This window comes from Bombyx mori, chromosome 25 (genome assembly GCF_030269925.1).
Source record: "Bombyx mori chromosome 25, ASM3026992v2".
Taxonomy (NCBI): Eukaryota; Metazoa; Arthropoda; class Insecta; order Lepidoptera; family Bombycidae; genus Bombyx; species Bombyx mori.
Genome location: NC_085131.1, coordinates 3,174,102 through 3,195,711, shown reverse-complemented (window position 1 = coordinate 3,195,711; position 21,610 = coordinate 3,174,102). Strand labels below are relative to the sequence as shown.

Genomic DNA, 21,610 nt, shown 5'->3' with positions numbered 1-21,610 from the left:
CTCTTCAGAATAAACACGTGATTGCATCGCGGCAGTGATAGATAGGACGATTTCAATTAACGGCCGTTTTCAATAACGTATCTGAGTTTACGGATAGATAGCTATCGCCGAATATCAGCAAGAGCGTATCTATCCTTATTTTGCGTTTCACAATCACGGATAAGTGCTATCTCTCTTTAACCAACAGTAGATAGCATCTTCCCTCCGATCTATCCGAGCCTCTTGATACGTTTCGTTCTACTACAAATACGAAACAACATCAGGATCAAGACTTATTTTATTTTATTCTAAATTATAACTATAATTTAACCAGCATATCGTAGACTATCATAAACACATTTGCTTATAACAAAAAGTAATAAAAAATATGTAGATTTTTTTAAATTGGACGTATTGCTATTTTTATCCTAGTCGAAATTATGAAACGAAACGTTTTGACAGTCCGTTTGCCAATAAGCAGTGATCAGTTTCTTTTGTTTGTTTTTCTATTGTTTACCTACTATATTAGATGATGACTTACCTCCAAAACGCTTTAAAACTTTCGTTTATAATTCTAAGTGTGTTTATAATTAAAGAGCTACAGTGAAATAAAATGAATTCTGTAAGTATCTACGAACTACATTGATAATAATAATTTTACTTTGAAGACTTTGAGTTCAAGTTTAGAAAATATACATTTTTCAGTCAAGAAAGGCAGCAGCCATGACAAAAGATGAGACGATGATTCTAGCAGAACTTGTGGCGGCGAAAAAACACATCAATAATAAGGCAACAAATGCCACAAACAATAAATTGAAGCAGCAGGCTTGGCAAACCCTTGTAAGTAATTTTAATTCGTCGATTCGTCGTTTCCCATGAACTCCATCGCAGCTTCGACTAAAAATGGGAAAACTTAAAGAACGCTACGGCAACATAAGAAACAACCTTAGTAAGGTTAGTATAATTAGTTGATAGTTTGTCTCTAATAACACATTGACAAACATGATTTTTTCTTCAGGTTGCCGTACATAGTATTTGAAATAATTATGCTCTTTGTTACAGGCTGTAGGTGGTAAGGATTGCAGATGAAATTTTGGATAAAGCATGCACATTGTTGTAGGTCACATATATTTTTAACACTTTTACAGCCAAGCGGAAACAAGATGGAAGAAAAGAAATGCAATGCATTAGCAGAATATATAATAGCCAAAAAGAGACTTGACTTGGAAAACGAAGAAAAGGAGATTGTTGTAGCAAAACTTAAGTTAGATTTAGATAATGTTAGATTAAAAAATTAAAAATTACTTAAAAGGATTTCATAAATTAAGTAGGCAATAATAATTTTATGTTAAATAGTTTTTTAAGTATATGTACAAATTCTAAATTAAATATCTTGCATGTACTAACCACTATGTAATTATCATTTTGGAAAATAAAAAATAGTCAAATTATCATTGGAGTTTATTTTATAAATTATCTTTGGAAGCAATTATTTATAAGTAGTTGTATTTCAGATGTACGTTCTGGAAAATTGTTACGAACAATTATATTATTTTGTATGTATCTGCGACTGAAATTTCTGATTCTAATTCTTCTAAATTCATACTCCTGACAATATTATGCAGCATGGCAGCTATAATAACAGCTTGCATATTTTCTAGTTTTAATCTACTTTTCAATGATAATACAGGGAGTCTTCTTTTACAAACACCAATGCATCTGAAAATTATACATTATTCGCTTACTTTATTTTACAATACAGAATAACAAACTCTTAAATAAAAAAAAAGATTACCTCTCTATAGTATCTCTTGTTTTAATATGCGATTCATTTTAAATCGTTCCGATTGAGTATGTGGGTTAATTAATCATGTTAAAAGATAGGGTTGTGGGGATAGCCTCTACCGGCAAGCAAATAGCAATTTCCAAGTCCACCTTGTTATCAATGTTCTCTTGATATGTAGATAATTTATTATAGTAGTGTCATATTAACATAATCATAAATTCATATAAACACCTAAATAAGAAATACCTTTTCAATCGGAATGGTTAATTATAGTTGCATCATGAGTAGACCCAGGCCACCAAGCAACAACATTTTGAAACATCAATGATGCATTGCACACAAATTGCACATTCAAAATACTCTTTTTCTATTTCTAAATTCGTCTCCTATATTTGAATCTGTAACACAAATATAAAATGTAAAGGTATCAGTGTGTATATAATAAGAATGAAGGTAAATAACCTACCAGGTTATTGTATTAGTATATGAATGTAATTTAAGGCACCATGGCAATCCAGCAGTATTATAGAATTCCTGTTGAGTGTGATTTTGTAACACAACAAAAATTGGGTATAATTTTGCTATTGCTATAAACAAATATAAGTTGTAATAACGAGTACTTTTATGGTTAAAATTTATCTTACCTTTTTGACGTTACACTCAAATATGGTCTCATTAAATTAGTCAATTCATTCACAACACCTTTGCTCGGAAATCTATAGTCAAAATCGTAATTATTGATCTTAGCCATGTAATTCAGACGACCTTTATTTTCCTAACCATATGATATCGGCCTCACTATCACTATCTGCATCACAATCCATTATCATTTGAAATAATTCCATATCACTATCATCACTTCTACAATATGCCATTATAAAGAGAAACATTTATTAAATTATAGCGATTTACTTTCGAAAGATATACATGTAACCGGTCGATTTTGACAGATAAGCGAATGTCCTTACTAGAGATAGCGTCGCCTACCGGAGAGTTACTTAAAACTAATATTGAAACGGAAGTAAGCACGATTTGTATGAGCGTTCTATCTTTAGTAGGCTATCCGTCCTCCCGACGATGGATAGATAAATCCGATAGGAACTGCTGTCCGTCGATAGGTTATTGCATCGTAAGTAAGGACAAAAGAATAGATTTGTCTATCTTTAGTAACCGAAACTAGAGATAGATAGGTTATTGAAAACGGCCGTAAGACTTTTGCCTACTGAGATAGGGTTGGCGACTGCATTGAAATTTCCGAGTATGCATCATATTATACTTTGTGATTATGATTGCTTAGCATGGACGAAAATGAATTACGGTCATGAGCAATGGTTACCCGGCCTTGGTCGCTATAGACTTCTGTCTGCCAAGCATGAATCACACAGGCGTTGTTTCGGGATGAGAAATAGAGGACAAGAGAATGACATAACCACTTGGATAGTGTATTAGAATATATGATAGATGGCTGCAGAATTTAAATACAAAACATCGCATTAGTCGATACGATATCGCAATTCACTTTGAGATATGCAGTCAACGACCCGATTGTATTCTATAACGCTCACCTCATCCTTCAAAATGAAACGCATAACTGCTTTGTGACAGTAATAGGTAGAATGACGGTAATTACCTGTGCCGGCTTACAATACATCCTACCACCAGTAAGAACTTACATATCTATCAGTAGTTTATACCTATCTCTGCATTAACAACTTTAATTAGATCTCTTTACTTTTTTATTGTCGTTTAGATTGAGCATGTGGCCCATCTGGTGATTCATCACCGTCGCTCATGGACGCCAGGAATGCTAGGAGGCGAACCAAACCAATGTTTACTGCTGAAGGCACTACTCAGAGCTCGATTGAAGAATGACACGTGATAGTGCTCCAGGAAAATAGTAGAAGGGAGCTCATTCGAGAGCCGTCACTAAATAAGCACTGTGGATGAACACGGCGGACGAACAATTTAAAGAAAGCTCATCTTTTTTTTTATGATTTAAAGATTACTGATGGCCCGGAGGCCTTTTCAGTTTCACCAGGACAGGTGGGTGAGCAAAGGCTCAGCCAGGAGGGGTGGGATTTGCTAACAGAATCGCGAACCGCTGAGAAGATCCGGCGAGAAACTTAGCGGGCTGATGCATGGGTTAGGTTGCACGTCGACTTCCTTGTCGAGTTCGACGAGTACGGTTACCGGGGTCCCTAAGCCTGCCCCTAGTATTAGAGCTGAAGGCATCTAATGCAAAGGTTATTGGATCTGATGGATCCGTAAGGACGTGTCTAGGGCGTCGACGGTGACTGGCTCCTACATGATCAGGATTCGGGGAGTAGTAGAAAGCTCATCTACGTTGCAAGCACAGCACGTAAGTAATTTTGTTAAATTCGAATAGCTTTTAAACGAAAAACACAAAAATCGATTTCGGACCAGAAAAGCACAGGATAAAACACGTTATGTAAATTCATTCATTCATTGCCTTCGAAACATCATTTAAGGTCTCATCCGTGTTCTGAATCCGTGAAAAAACTCGTTTCGCTTTAATCCTACCCGCGTATAAAGAAAGTTTCTCGAGTTGGCAACACTAAGCCCTCGCGGCTATAACGCAATGTATTTAGTTTTACTGCAAGTATACATAGATGTTTTAAACGAAACTATTGCTTTGTTTCGCTCTTATTTTGTGGATTATTCAAGTGTTTGCGTGAATTTCAATTGTTTTTGTGTCAATGAGCGTATGATTAGTTTTAAAACAACTTTAAGAAATTTACCTGTATCTACCTAATATCTTTCAGCGCAATGTTCATAAAATTCAAGTCGTCCAAATTTCACCAGACAAGACTAATTTTCATACCAAGCACCGATGATAATACAGTTGATTTTATTAATTTGGCTAATATGACCAGGTTATAGGAATAAAAAATTTTTTTTTATATATATATATTTACTTCGGTTTGCTATTAAAGAGTTTTTTTAGTTTTTAAACTACATACAATTACTAATTTTGTAAATCATAGTATTTTAAATGTCATTTGTAGAAGGGCATGTGAAGGGTTCAATAAACTTTAATATACTTTCAGATAGATAGTATAATTTCAGAAGTCATTGTGGCCTAAAAGATAAGACGTCCGGTGTATTCGTATCTAGCGATGTAGCGGTGATCGAAAACCCACCGGAAGGTAGGTACCAATTATTCCAATGAAATACGTACTTAACAAATCTTCGCGATTGACTTCCATGATGAAGCAATAACATCGTGTAATAAAAATCAAACCCGCAAAATTATAGTTTTCGTAATTACTGGTGGTAGGACCTCTTGTTAGTCCGCACGGGTAGGGACCACCACCCTGCCTATTTCTGCCGTGAAACAGTAATGCGTTTTGGTTTGAAAGACGGGGCAGCCTTACCTCATGTGTCAAGGTGGGTGGCGGCATTATCTTTGTAAATGTCTATGGGCCCCGGTAACCACTTAACACCAGGTGGGTCGTGAGCTCCATATAAGCAATAATGAAAAACAATATACAACGATGAGATAAATTCATATTTCTTTATCTTCGATTTACAAGAATTAATATTCCGGGTTTTGCAATCCCAGGGATATTTCACTTCAGCTGTCACTTAGCTTTTCAGCGACGTAACTTAGTTGAAACTTTCAATATCTATGACTCTGCGGACGCTACGTTCCGATATCCATTACAGTTGGCTTCAAAGGAATGAAATAATGCCAATATTCATTTCTCTTTAATGATACAGAACATCTAATCAAGCGCCGTACTCAGGCGAAGCGAATATCGAAACCCCCAATTTTTTTTTTAACATCGTTATCTTCGAATACAGACAGACAGTATGGGCCAATCGTGAGTCGTGAATACCTTGAACTGATTGCTGAGAACGAAAATAAGGGGAATGGTTCGTTAATGTAAACAAGTAAGATGTAGACACATCGGGCTTTGTTAGTATAGTGTGATATTCGCTTGGTCAATCAGCGATCCAGACTCTGCTCTGAGGAATTGTTTGAGATGATACCTTATCTCGTTTTTACCATCGCACCGCTCGCCATTGGGGTAGAGTTCGTCTATACTACTTGGAGCCACTGCGTTCATCCACGGTGCGTTTCCAGAGATCTTTTTTGCCACGTACCATCCGGCTTTGGAATGAGCTCCCCTCCACGGTATTTTCCGAGCGCTATGACATATCCTTCTTCAAACGAGGCTTATGGAGAGTACTTAACGGTAGGCAGCGGCATGGCTCTGCCCCTGGCGTTGCTGAAGTCCATGGGCGACGGTAACCACTCACCATCAGGAGGACCGTATGCTCGTCTGCCTACAAGGGAAATAAAAAAAAAGACTATCCATCCGGAGCCAAACACATCTTCTTCTTATCAGCCCACAGACGTCCACTGCTGGACATAGGCCTCCCCCAAGGCTCGCCACAAATACCGGTCCTGCGCTGCCTCCATCCAGCGGATCCCCGCGAACCTCGGTAGATCGTCGGTCCATCTTGTGGGAGGCCTACCCACGCTACGTCTTCCAGTACGCGGTCGCCACTCAAACATTTTCTGGCTCCAACGGCCATCCTTCTCCGAGCAATGTGTCCTGCCCACTGCCACTTCAACGTTGCAATCCTTTGGGCTATGTCGCTTACCATGGTTTTCCTGCGAATCTCCTCATTTCTGCCAAACGCATATCACATAAACTAAACTGGTTCGATTGAACATAGCGACGTGCGAACGACATAATTTAATTGTTTTTTTTTCTCTGTAATTTGAAAGGTTTGCGGCTAGAATCAGCGGCGTGCTAAAACTTCGTAGATCAAGATCCTACTTAGGTCGTTCCGTCAGCGAAGTAATCAGGAATACCAAAAAAATTGAAAACCACCAAAATATGAAAAATAAATAATAGTTTAAAAAAACTAACAAAATACGCTTTTAAAGAAAATCCAACTAAAAAATAGAAAATAAATTTGAATTAAAAATAGTGTAAGAAAAAATGATTTTATTGTAAAAAAAGCGTGGGGTGTTTTTCAGGATATTATCAAAATAACCCTTCTACTCATATTTGCTCATAAAATATTTATAACTACTGATATTAAGCAGTTAATTGGATTTTCTATAAAAGCGTATTTTGATAGTTTTTTTAAACTATTATATTATTTATTTTTCATTTTTTAGTTGAATTTCAATTTTCTCAATTTTTTTAAAAAGATTGAACTGTCATCGGTCCTTAATAAGTATACAAAATTTCGAGTTAATCCGACGTTTTGAAGGGGGTCAAAATCATGTTCAAAGATTCAGTTACATACTAACATACATACGTCTGAAGCTAATAAAAGCGTATTAAAAAATACATTTTTACAATAAATGAATCGTTCAAATACACCTCTGTACTTCGCGAATTTCTTTTAAAACTCGACCAAAATACAGAGCTCTCGTCTATTTGACGGAGAGGCTGAGCGAACTTAGTTTCATTTCCGTTTTGTTTGTAGGTCTTTGCTGGGTTGTTTATTTTATAAATCTAAATTAGTTCTCTGCTCTAGTTCTCTCTAGGATACTGCGAAGCACGGCTCTTGCTAGGGTTCATGTTAGCAAAGTCGTCAGGTTTGAGCCTCGTGAGCTCACCTACTAGTTAAGGTTACACTGAAATAGCCTATCAAGGCTCTCAGCTAGGTAGGAAAAAAAAAGGCTGATCATCGTGATGCGCTTGCCTGAGAGTTTTTCTTCTAATTTGTAAAACCTATCTCGGTCTGTGGCACAGCGTAGTGCGTAGATCAATCTCTTGTCCAGTCACTCGGATATTTGATCACTCCATCTTTTTTGGCTCCAACTTCTGGATCGTCTTCCATTCACTTTACCCGTAACTATGAGTCTCTCCAGGCTGTCATAGGGTTTTCTTGTTATACGACTAAATTACTGCAGCACTCTGGCGTATGATAGGTAGATATAACCATTTACACTGTAGTCATTCTCATATTCAGATTTTCAAAGTCCTACGTCCGACGAATGTTTACAAAGAACCGTTTTGTCACTGATGGAAGATCGTATTGTTGGCGTGTTCGTATAACTTCATCTTGACAATAGATGTACCTAAGTGTGTCTTTCTGTAACTCTGAATACAAAATGGCGTCGGCGTAATAAGTCACAAGTAAGCATCACGGCTTCGAATGGAGAGTACCAGAATGCCGAGACAATTGCTCTATGGTAAACCAGAGGGCCGCAGAAGTCGTGGCAGACCCAAACTCCGATGGTTGGCGTGGAGCACGACCTCAAAAATATCGGCGTCAAGAACTGGAAGGAGCAAGCCCTGAACAGAGCAGTCTGGAGAGATATACTGGGCTAGGCTAAGGCCCACCCTGGGCTGTAAGGCCTAAGATGATGATGATGATGAAGCATCACGGTGATAGGAACGTTTCTAAATTCTCTTTTCGGCCTATAGTGCATATTTGCTCAGATAACCATTTTACGAATTCTACGCCTATTTATGTAAAATATATGCGATTGAAATTATTTTTATAATTGTATACTTGGGTGGAAGAGATCAAGGCCCACCTGGTGTTAAGTAGTTACAGGAACCCATAGAGTTCTACAACATCTACAATATTCCCACCATTTTGATGCGCAATGATCTATGTATCTTTCCAGTCCTAACCTAAGACAAAAAACTTAATTGAGTTATAATTCGATTTCGTTTTATATATATTACGTTATTTCTCTATTTATACAAATAAACCATGGTATGCAGCGACTTGGCTTTTCAATTAGATGGGCCGTAAGTTCGTTTACCTACAAAGGCAATAAAAATACTAATTCTTCCCTGAAATCGTATCCCCAAAAGGTTGTCTAGTCCAAAGGGATAGATCAGAATGGATCTTTTGTTATGAGTTTAGGAACAGTTTTTATTTCCGGAAACCATGTTCACCACAATACGGACGATGGTACCCACCTTGTGACACATTGGCATATTGCCATCTCATCTATTCATCGAACGCATGAATACTTTTTTTTTCTTGTTCTTAGATGGGTGGATGAGCTCACAGCCCACCTGGTGTTAAGTGGTTACTGGAGCCCATAGACATCTATGACGTAAATGCGCCACCCACCTTGAGATATAAATTTTAAAGTCTACAGTTACAACGGCTGCCCCGCCCTTCAAACCGAAACGCATTACTGCTTCGTGGCAGAAACAGGCGGGGTGGTGGTGCCTACCCGCGCGGACTCACAAGAGGTCCTACCACCAGTTCATTAGTGATAGGAATGGTCTTGTTTTAACATTTGAAATGAAAGGCTCGAATCTGTTTGTCTGGATCTAGAATATAAAACTTACCATAAAATAACTTCTAAGAAAGCTCCGCGCCACTTACTGTCATTTAATTATTCACTGTCCTTTCTCGGTAGTTTCCAGTTAGGCACTTTGAAACGGCACTCGGAAGCGAGCGCGCATTCAACGCTTTCTATAAGCTTTATTTGGCTTAAGTTCTATTGCTTGATTGTATCCGCCAGTTTAAGAGTTATTAAAACTTGTATATAGCTGTCACGATAAACTAATGTCCCTATTTGTGAGAGCTATGAGCTTATGAGGTAATATTTGTAAAGTGCTAACAAAAATCCATCATAAGTTTCAAATCTATCTGATGAACAGAATGCAAGGATAATTTTTTTTTTCCTACCTGTGCTGATAGCCTTGAGTGGCTATTTCAGCTTCTCTTTGACGTGTAGATGAGCTCACGGGGCTCAAACCGGGGGTGTTGCTAACACTGGCCCTAGCAAGAGCAGTGCTTCGCAGAATCTACCACCGGACAAGGACAAGTTAACGTGCCTATTCATTTCTGCCGTGAATCCGCCATGTAAGCCCACCTGGTGTTTGTTATGTGGTAACTGGAGCCCATAGATATCTAGGTACAACGTAAATGCCGCCACCCACCTCGAGACATCAGTTGTAAGGTCTCAGTTTTAACAGTACAACGGCTGCCCCACCCTTCAAACTGAAACGCATCACTGCTTCACGGCATAAATATGCGAAGTGGCGGTGCCTACTCGTGTCGACTCACAAGTCGTCCTACCACCAGTATGTTTCTTGACATACACAATAGTCTAGAAACGAGATTTAAAATGAATTCTTCTCGATACGCAATATTTGGGGGTCATTGGTTCGTCAAGAAGCATTCATTTTCTGATATACTTTTTTTATTTTATTTTTATTGCTTAGATGTGTGAACGAGCTCACGGCCCACCTGGTGTTAAGTGGTTACTGGAGCCCATAGACATCTACGACGTAAATGCACCACGCACCTTGAGATATCAGTTCTAAGGTCTCAGTATAGTTACAACGGCTGCCCCACCCTTCAAACCGAAACGCATTACTGCTTCACGGCAGGAATAGGGTTGGTGGTACCCACCCGTGTTGAATCACAAGACTTCATACCACCAGTATGTTTCTTGAACGCCATGACATAATCTACTAGAAACGAGATTTAACATGAGTTCTTCTCGATACACAATATTTGGGGGTCATTGGTACGTCAAGAAGCATTCATTTTCTGATAAATAAATAAATAAATATTTACTAACAACCACGCCACGTTAACTGGTCCCGTGATAAGTTCGTAAAGAACTTGTGTTACGGGTACCAGATAACGGATATAAATGTAAGATTTTTATTATACACATACATATTTTTAATATACATCTATAACCCTGTAAAAGACATTTATATTTATCATACAAATATCTTCCCTTGGCGGGATTCGAACCCGCGACCTCCTTGTGTAGTGACCATGTCACTTACCACTACACCAGACGGCCGTATGAGTATGTGTTCGGAAGCTCGTCTAACTTTGAGAAGAACGTCTCAACTAATTGCTATGTTCAGATTCTATGTACAGACATCTTCAATACACTCAGTCGCTTACCTACCTTTGAGAAGCATTTTTCACGAGTCTAAAAGTGTGTACATTTAAAGAAAAACTCCTACTAACTTCTCGCGTTAACTGCTAGTTAAGAACTCTCGTAGCTGCTGTGTACACAGTTATAAAGTTCTCAGCGCTGAAGGCAGTCCTAGCCGCGTTTAAGGCTTCGTCAAACAGAACGCGTACTTAGCGCGCGTCAGAGCTAAAACTAACGCCGCGCTATGACGCCGAGATGTGTTGTACTATGTTATCATAGTAGTACAACACATCTCGGCGTCATAGCGTAGCGCTCGGACGCGCGCTAATTACGCGTTCTGTTTGACGAAGGCTTTAAATTATAACCGAGAACGAGTTATTTGTGATTTAACCTACTTTTGAATAAATATGTGGTTTGTTGTTCGTTGTTCGTATTCACGAGATATTTTCACTCCGAATATACAAAAAAACTTCAGAGGTGTCAAGGGACACCCGGATGGAACGAAGTTCCTTTCGATTAATTAGTGAAGGAATTGTAATTTTTTTTTTTAAGTTATTATAATAAATTACGGCATTATGAAGAAGAAAAAAACAATACTATGAACTAAATTACTATTGTTGAAACGCTATCTCGAGAAACTGTACTCATTACGCGGACCAATCGGATACGAGCAATGTCACGCGATAAGCGCCTACACGTTGATTGGTCAGAATGACGGATCTAAAAAGTGTCGTGACAACTTTTCGTAAGAATTTTTTCCGTCTAGCCCCCTTTCACAACGCGCGATAAGGAACTTCGTTCCAAAAAACAAACACATCATGTCAACAATATCTATAATGTGTACAATCTATAAATATAAAAATGAATTGCTGTTCGTAAGTCTCGCTAAAACTCGAGAACGGCTGGACCGTTTTGGCTAATTTTGGTCTTAAATTATTTGTGGAAGTCCAGAGAAGGTTTAAAATGTAGATAATGATGAAAATGCTCGGAATGAAATAAAAATAACAATTTTGTTTTTCCGTTTCCTTTGATGTGTCCTCCGTCGGACGGATTCCTTTTGTTTGTTTTAAGTTTATTTTATACAAAAGCTTAGGTCTTTTATTTATCGATTGAGGCAGTACGAAGTCTGTTGGGTCAGCTAGTATTTTAATATAAACTAAAAAGAGTAAACAACGCTAGGCACTAGAAGATACGAATTAAAACTAAAATTATGTTTTTACATTCAACTTAAATCGACGCGCGCGTATCTCGTTGCATGACGTCACGGGACACCTGCGCGTTCGGAAACTCCGATCGTGTCCGATGACACCCGAGTGCGACCGAATGTTGCACGCTACAAATATATTAATATCCTTTTTAATACGCTTTTATTAGCTTCAGACGTATGTATGTTTGTAACGGAATCTTTGAACATGATTTTGACTCCTTCAAAACGTCAGATTAACTCGAAATTTGGTCTACTTATTATGGACCGATGACAATTCAATATTTAAAAAAAAATATAAAAAAAAAATTTAAAAAATTAAATTAAATTACATATAATAATTTTACAAAATTTTAATATTTTTTTTTTTTTTTTTTTTTTTTTATTGCCTTTGTAGGCAGACGGGCATACGGCCCACCTGATGGTGAGTGGTTACCGTCGCCCATGGACTTCAGCGATGCCAGGGGCACAGCCAAGCCGCTGCCTACCGCTTAATACTCTCCACAAGCCTCGTTTGAAGAAGGACATGTTATAGCGCTCGGGAAACACCGAGGAGGGGAGCTCATTCCATAGCCGGATGGTACGTGGCAAAAAAGATCACTGGAAACGCACTGTGGATGACCGCAGTGGCTCCAGGTAGTATGGATGAACTCTACTCCGGTGGCGGGCGGTGCGATGGTAAAAACGAGATGCTGGTATCATCTCGAACAATTCCTCAGAGCACTCCCCATGGAACATACGGTATAAAATACAGAGGGAACCGAAGTCCCTCCGCAGACCCAGAGGCTCCAAACGATCCGAGAGAATGGGACTATCGACAATCCGAACGGCCCTCCTCTGTATGGAGTCAAATGGAAGAAGCTGGTATTTGGGAGCCCCGGCCCAGAGATGGGAGCAGTACTCCATGCGAGGCCGGACTTGTGCTTTATAAAGCAAAAGTCTTTGTCCAGGCGTGAAGTACCGCTTCGCTCTGTTGAGGACTCCCAGCATTTTAGACGCCAACTTGGCTTTGCCTTCCTAATGACTCCGAAACTGGACATCGCTCGAAACGTCGACCCCAAGTATCCCGATACTCTCGGAAGGTTGCAGGGATACTCCTTGGAATTGCGGCGCCATGACAAAGGGGTCCTTCTTCGCAGTGAACGCGCAAACTTGTGTCTTTATCGGGTTGAATTGAACCAAGTTCAATTCACCCCATTCGGAGACTCGCCCCAGAGAGTTCTCCACTTCTGACACAAGTTTTGATCGTCTCTCTTGCACCACGCTCCGAGAGAGACTCTGATGGCCGATATATCGCGCATCCCCCGTGGTATCATCTGCATAGCAATGCATGCCATCAATAGACAGCATGTCATTGATATACAGGATGAAAAGCGTGGGGGAGAGCACCGAACCTTGTGGAACGCCAGCGTTAATGGTCATGGTATCAGAACAGTCACCGTCTACAACGACCGTGATGCTCCGCCCATCCAAAAAGCTAGCGATCCACTTGCAGAGACCCTCGGGGATTCCGTAAGATGGTAACTTCGATAGAAGTGCCCTATGCCAGACCCTGTCGAAGGCCTTCGCGATATCAAGGCTCACAGCAAGAGCCTCGCCCTTGCTCTCCAAGGCTTCAGCCCACCTGTGAGTAAGGTATACAAGAAGATCGCCAGCTGAGCGACCGTGACGGAAACCGTACTGTCGGTCACTGATCAGCTGGCGATCTTCAAGATACTTCAGGAGTTGTGTGTTTATAATTCGCTCCATCACCTTGGAAAGCAAGGAAGTTATCGCGATAGGCCTGTAGCTCGATGGGTCCGACCGGTCACCCTTCTTGGGGATAGGGTGGACGTGGGCGGTCTTCCATGAAGACGGAACCCTGTTAGTGCAATAAGAGAGGCGATACAAACGCGTTAGCGCAGGTGTCAGCTCAGGGGCGCACGTTTTCAAAACCACTGCGGGGATGCCGTCTGGCCCACTCGACTTATGGACGTCCAGGAGTCGGAGCTCCCGCCTGACTGCACACTGTGTGAAGCAGATATCCGGCAGGGAGCTATCACACCGGGGGATGTTCGGTGGTGTGGCACCCCCGTCGTCCACAGTCGAGTTCGAGGCGAAGAGTTTGACCAGAAGGTCAGCCTTCTCTTTCGCGCTGTGGGCCAGACTGTCATCAGGCTTGCGCAGTGGTGGGAGACTAGACCTGCAAAAGTTTCCTTCTGCAGCTTTGGCGAGCGACCAAAAAGCACGGCTCCCGGAGGGATAGCTCTTCAATCGCTCGCCAACTCTAGCAACGTGCTCCGACTTCGCCTTGGCAATTACCTTCTTGTAGGACCTGGAAGCGGCGTTATATTTCCGCCTTTCCCCTGAGATGTTAGGATCCCGACGTCTCCTGGCATTATCCCATGCCACGTATGCGGACCGCTTGAGGCGTGCAGCATCCCTGCTGGCATTGTTATACCAGGGTCTGCTGCGACCCCCAACGGGCACTTCAGAGGAGGGAATAAACAATTCCATCCCCTGGAGCACCACGTCTTTAAGACGGTCCGCACAGACGTCAGGATCAGCAGAGGAAAAGCAGAACCGCCCCCATGGGTAGGATGCGTAAAATTCACGCAATCCATCCCAATCTGCTGACATATATTTACATATTTATATATACATTATTTTCTATTTTTTAGTTGGATTTTCTATAAAAGCGTATTTTGTTAGTTTTTTTAAACTATTATTTATTTTATACTTTACTTTACCATTATTGTAAAGTTGGAAATTGTTTTAATTTACTGATGTCAAATTGTGAACGAGATTTCCTTTTACATACGAGATAACAGCGGTTACTCTAAAATAATTAATAAAGAAAAACATAATGTAATATGAAATTTTCTCTGGTTTTTACCATCGCACCGCCCCCCACTGGAGTAGAGTTCATCCATACTACCTGGAGCCACTGCAGTCATCCACAGTGCGTTTCCAGAGGTCTTTTTTACCACGTACCATCCGGCTATGGAATGAGCTCCCCTCCACGGTGTTTCCCGAGCGCTATGACATGTCCTTCTTCAAACGAGGCTTGTGGAGAGTATTAAACGGTAGGCAGCGGCTTGGCTCTGCCCCTGGCATTGCTGAAGTCCATGAGCGACGGTAACCACTCACCATCAGGTGGGCCGTATGCTCGTCTGCCTACAAGGACAATAAAAAAAAAAAAAATCATTCAATTTTTTAAACGAAACGAGAAAAAAAAATTAAAAGAAAAAATTTTAAAATAGTTTTTAGTCTGTATTTTTTCTATCATTAAAAACAATAAATCCTTTATTTATGTCGTATAAATCTACTATGTCAACGCGAAATCCTAAATTTTTTTATTAGTCTTTCGCAAAGCTACTTTTGCACATACATATTATATATTCCTTATAAGGAAAAATAGCGGTCATTGATACAGTATTAAGTAGCGGGATTTTCTTATCCCGGGCAGCTGACAAATAGCAGGCATTAACTGAATATAACGTATTAAATAGCAGTGCTAGAGGTGGGCGACAATGAACGAATGAATTGACCCGATTTCTAGGTCAAGTGGAAATTTATCGATACGAAAATCACTGTTTGACGGCCGCTCTTTTTATAAATATGTCATTAATAACGGTAGGCAGCGGCTTGGCTCTGCCTCTGGCATTGCTGAAGTCCATGGGCGACGGTAACCACTTACAGGTGGGCCGTATGCTCGTCTGCCTACAAGGGTAATAAAAAAAAATTATATCACGTATGTAATCGATTTTTCTGAAAATTTTAAAGTTATGAATTTATTTATCCAGAACTAAAAGGCTATTTAGTTTGAGTGATATTTATCCAACTTTCTAGGAGAGTCATTTCAAGTTTAAATTTTGGGAAAAGTATTATAACAAAATAAAAACTTCTTCGGCTATTTCAATGGAGTAAGCTTAATTGAAGTTCAATTAAAAAAGGTTGAACTGTTGATGCTAATACCAAAGAAAAAGCACATTTAATTACAAAGATAATTGTCGCGTATTAAGCGAAATGTCGCTTTAACCAAACTACATGATGACCGAGCTTTGCTCGTTTTTTTTTTTTTATAACGCCATCTTGTTGTGTCTTTAAAGCGGTTAGTTGCTTTCAATTAAGAAAAATATTATTATTATTCGCCAATAGATGTCGGGAAGAGTCATAAAGTTGATTATCGATAAAGTTGATTATTAAAAACACGAATAAAACAACATTTTCTGAAAATAAATCGTAGCTAGATCGATTTATCACCCCCGAAATCCCCTGTATACTAAATTTTATGAAAATCGTTGGAGCCGTTTCCGAGAGTCCGATTATATATATATATTATTATATACAAAAATTGCTCGTTCAAAGGTATGAGATAACTTTTTGTTATGTTTTCTTAGTGGAAAAAATAATATAGACTTGATCGCCTTTGTCGCGGTCTGGTGTCGCTTTCTGATACAGAGTGATTGGTTTTTTTTCTGTATGAGGCTATAAAAGAATTTTGGTAATTTTTTATACCTATAATTGTAGTGTTTGGTAGTAGGGGCGTATTTGTAGATTGCGATTTTGCTCATGTTTATCGCGAAGTATGCGATTTAAATCGTAGGACAATCTATATTCAATTCAATTGACACCTCAACGTCTTTTTCTAGAAGTGGGTGATAGCACTCACCACGCAGTGCTCACAATGTTTTTCGGCAATAATTGATCACTTGAAAGACCGTGGGCTAATTGATTTCTTTTTTTATTGCCTTTGTAGGCAGACGAGTATACGGCCCATCTGATGGTGAATGGTTACCGTCGCCCATAGACGTCAGCAATGCCAGCGGCACAGCTAAGTCGCTGCCTGCCATTGAGTATTCTTCGTAAGCCTCGTTTGAAGAAGGACATGTCATAGCGCTCCACGAACCACCAAGGAGGGGAGCTCACTCCAAAGCGGATGGTACGTGGCAAAAAAGATCTTTAGAAACGCATTGTCAAAGAACGCAGCGGTTCCAAATATTATGGTCTCTCTGCTCTGGTGACGGGAGGTGTGATGACAAAAAGGAGAAAACGATAGAGTAAAATTTTGTTTACGAATTTTTTTTTTTTCTCATTTTGCGGTTTTCATCTTGATCACACGATGTTATTTCCTTTATCGTGAAATTCGTTCGCAAGTATGTAATGATTATATATTCCTTTAGAGAAACTTTTTTTATTTATTGCTTAGATGGTGGACGAACTCACAGCCCACCTGGTGTTAAGTGGTTACTGGAACCCATGGACATCTACAACGTAAATGCGCCACCCACCATGAGATATAAGTTCTAAGATCTCAGTATAGTAACAACGGCTGCCCCACCCTTCAAAGCGAAACGCATGACTGCTTCACGGCAGAAATAAGCAGGGCGGTGGTACCTACCCGCGCGGACTCACAAGCGGTCCTACCACCAGTAAACTGGTATTTGAATACTGTCACAATCATACCATACGAGTCCCACCATCTTAGTCCACGATGATTTGAAACATGATATCCAAAACTTTTAGCCACGAGGCTTATCTTCAGGCCTTACGACAAAAGTAAATTCTCAAATCTATACTAACATATAAATCTACAGTGGTTTTTACGGATGTTCCGTTATAACTACTGAACCATGCATCCGATTGACTTGTAACTTGGTATCCATGTAGAAAATACATGTACTTAATGGATAGGCTTATATTTAAATGAGTGTTGAACTCCCTACACCAGTTGCGGGGGCGTCAATGATGAGAATCTTTGTGGGAGTGAGAAATAATAATGTTTATTTTGAATGCCCAGCGAAGCGGACGGGTACAGCTAGTCTATATAAACCTATATAACTATATATAAATGAATTGCTGTTCGTTAGTCTTGCTAAAACTCGAGAACGGCTGGACCGCTATGTTTAATTTTTGTCTAAAACTAAGATTGAGCGGTACTTCAGTGAGGATTTCGAGTGTCCTCTAACAGTCCCATTAATATATAACTAGAGGTCCCGCAGTAGTCGAAATTCGACTATAATTAATTGAAATTGTAAGTTTGTACACTATTATGATTGTATTTTATACTTCTATAATCACAAATTTCGCCAAGACTACACTATAAAAAATATTAACAAAGACAAACAATATTTAATCTCAATTTGACAACAGACGTCAAGAACAAAAGTTTGACAATAAATAGTATGCATGCGTGTGTGCGTCAAATACAAGGTATGTAGTGTGTGTAATGTTTTCTTTATTGATTTAATGTATCTTTTATGCATTATTTAAAAAAAAAATATTAGCATTGTGCACTTCTTCTCTATATTCTCTATAAGTGTGGAAAATTTCATACTCCTCCGTCCGCGCAATTTTCGTAAAAAGGGACACATCGTTTTTGCTTCACCTATTAATATATAGATATAAAGATATGTTTTTGTTTAATTTAGATTGACAGACGCTTTCTGTCCGTACAGGGGGTCGAATTGTGCTTTGACTGTAGGTAAGCTTTCGTCCGCGGCCTCGCCTGCGCATTCGGCCCTACATCGCAGATGAAAAATGTAGTCTATATACATTACGCACGGGTAGGTACCGCCACCCCGCCTATTTCTGCCGTGAAGCAGTAATGCGTTTCGGCTTGAAGGGTGGGGCAGCCGTTGTAACTATACTGAGACCTTAGAACTTATGTCTCAAGGTGGGTGGCGCATTTGCGTTGTAGATGTCAATGGGCTCTGATAACCACTTAACACCTGGTAGGCTGAGCTCGTCCTTCCATCTATGCAATAAAAAAAGAAATAAAAAGAAAGTCGTATAATTTGTAAAGTATTATAATTAATTAATATTATGTCATAGAAGAAGAAAACATTGCTTAATTTGATTGAAGTTAATATCATTTGTAATTAAAATATGTACTAGTACATATTTAAAATGCTCGATTGAAAGGTGATGATGGTTGGATGGCGTGGAGCGCGACCTCAAAAATATCGGCGTCAAGAACTGGAAGGAGAAAGCACTGAACAGAGCAGTCTGGAGAGACATACTGGACCAGGCTAAGGCCCACCCTGGGCTGTAAGGCCTAAGATGATGATGATTGAAAGGTGATGACCTTCAAAAACTTCCATTAAAGTTTAAATATGAAATAACTAAAATGAAACACCTTGTATAAGTCTTCATCATCTTTTATGTTGAATTGTTTTAACTGATCTTAATGAAATGAAAACAAGAAACTAATGAAAATATTTAATTAAAATAATTAAAATAATGTTGTTAAAACGAAATCAATTTTGTCAGAGTACAAATTAAAATGTGAGACGCATTTTGGAAAATGCACTGTACTTGGAAAATCGACAAATTGTTTAATTTAATCTGGCTATTTAAATATGAAATTGAATACTTTGACTTTTTGGCGGGAACGCGAGGAGTGAAGTTGTGTGATTTGTTTTATTTTGTCTATTTAGTGTTTCTTAAGGGTTTAAATGTGTAATAATGGTGGTTTATTAACTGTTTAATATCTGTGAAAGTGCACAAATGTGGGAAAATGAAACAAAGCCGCTGGACGTAACTTCTCGGGATCCTCCAAAAAGTCCACTGAAAAAATCTTAGTAAATAACCACCATTTTACTGAGACTATATTTCATCCCATATCATCTCATTTCATTTCATTTAATTTCACTCCATAATATCATTTTTTATAAAAATATGAGTATGAATTAAAATAAGACATGACTTAAAAGTCGTAGTTACCAGGTCATAAAATCCCTTAAAAAAAATAATTGAATACTTACAGCCATTGGCAGCATTCACTACACATTATGATATAATCTGTGGCAGAGATACAGAAAGCCGGCCAAAATTAAAAATGAAAATTTACTCTCTTAATTACATATTACTTATTGAATAATAAAATTAATTATTGTAAATGCGGCGATAATTTTGAATTTTGACAAATCCACAGATTCGGTAGAATCTGGCGCCAAGTTCCGTTCAAAAATCCCGTTGTAAACGGAGCGCCAGACTACCGACTGTGTTTACTGTGAGCAGAACAGTTTTTTGAGGTTGCGAAATTTTATTTAATTCTACGGTACTTCTGGTTCCTAAATTGTATATTATATCAATCACTCACAACTTTATTTTACTGATATTAACTAGTTATATCAATTACAACAATTAATCTACTTGAAATTATTAATTTTATCACCACAAACTATGGCTCGCTCAAAAATTTCGATCCTGACTTTTTTCGATGCAAAAAGTGACATGCCACAGACTATAAATATTCGAGAATGGTAATCTACGGCCGCCAGGGTGCGCTGGAATTATTCCTATTTGTAATGGATTTTATGACCTGGTAACTGAGACCTTTAAGTCATGTCTTATTTTAATTTATATTCATATTTTTATGAAAAATGATATTATGGAGTGAAATGAAATGTGATATTATGGAGTGAAATGAAATGAAGATGATTAATTTGAGACATTAATCAAAAGGGATGAAATGAAATGAGATGAGATGATATGGAATGAAATATAATCTCAGTAAAATGGTGGTGGTCATTTACTAAGATCTCAGTGGACTTTTTGGAGGAAACCGAGAAGTTACGTACAGCGGCTTTGTTTCATTTTCCCACGTTTGTGCACTTTCACAGATATTAAACAGTTAATAAACCACTATTATTATACATTTAAACCCGAAGAAACACTAAATAGACAAATTAAAACAAATCACACAACTTCACACCTCGCGTTCCCGCCAAAAAGTCATTATTCCTACATAAACTGTAGCTTCAAGGGGATAGTTTGCAGTTCTTATTGAACGGTTTATACATTAAATAACGTTAATGTTGTTACTGTTAGTATTTTAGTTTAAGTACTGCCGAAGCAAGTACTGTTGTTACTGTTGGAGAAACAATTTTGTTTTGTAATGTAATACCGAAATACTTTACGAGATGGCGTTACAAAAAATCCCTTCCCAAAACTATAAAACCGTTGTGATTGTCTACGAATAATAAATAATATAATAACTAATATTTATTCGTAGGTGATTGTTTAAGATGCTATGAATATTTCGGTTTTGATTTCATCAAAATAACTTGAACTTTTACTACTGAATTCCGATGAAAATTCTAATTAAGGCTGAGTTAAGTTCAGCTTTTTATTTAAGCCTCTTACTGTAGTTTTTAAATTACATTTATGCGGATTGATGTTTCAAGGCTTTCAGATTTTAATTTTAAATTCTGAAATAATTAAGAACAGCGTCATCTACCCTTCACATTTGAAACAAAATTTAATTCGGTTTAAATTTGTAAAAGTTGATGTTGATTATTATTACACTGTAACGCAGCGTTCCGTTTCGCGGGGCAACAGCAGCCAAAGGGAATGTGACTCAGGTCCGTGCCGCGACGACCCACCCCGCGCTACCCGCGCCCGCGCATCTGTTCTGTTGCATCATTCGCAGTTCGCACCCCCAATTATGGCAATTAGTGCGCGCCAGACTTTGAAGCGGAATACAAGTGTCCCCGGTCGATTCCGGAACTGACAACCCGAGAGTCTCATGCCAGTCGGGCACCTAACATTAAACTGGCAGCCCCAGCGCGGGCCCTTTAACTAGTATTTCGGAGTGAATCTACGTAATTACGACACGTACTCGTCGTCAGTCACGGCGTCAATCCGATTTTCAAGACGTTGAAGAAGAAATTGGTTCAACCGCGGGACCGACGCCAACATTTACCGCAAACAACATGGCGTCATTACAAGAAAGTCAAATGGCAGCATTCGAACGCCTACTCGACCGAGTTTTTGAGCATAAAACTCA

General features: G+C 38.9%; 1 long non-coding RNA gene across 1 annotated transcript; it reads left to right on the top strand.

The window, feature by feature from the left end:
- The first annotated feature begins 375 nt into the window (after nucleotides 1–375).
- On the top strand, nucleotides 376–1,349 carry LOC134201362 (uncharacterized). The gene is made up of 3 exons (XR_009976618.1): nucleotides 376–601; nucleotides 685–933; nucleotides 1,042–1,349. It is a non-coding gene; the product is annotated as an uncharacterized LOC134201362 (long non-coding RNA).
- The last annotated feature ends 20,261 nt before the right edge of the window (nucleotides 1,350–21,610 follow it).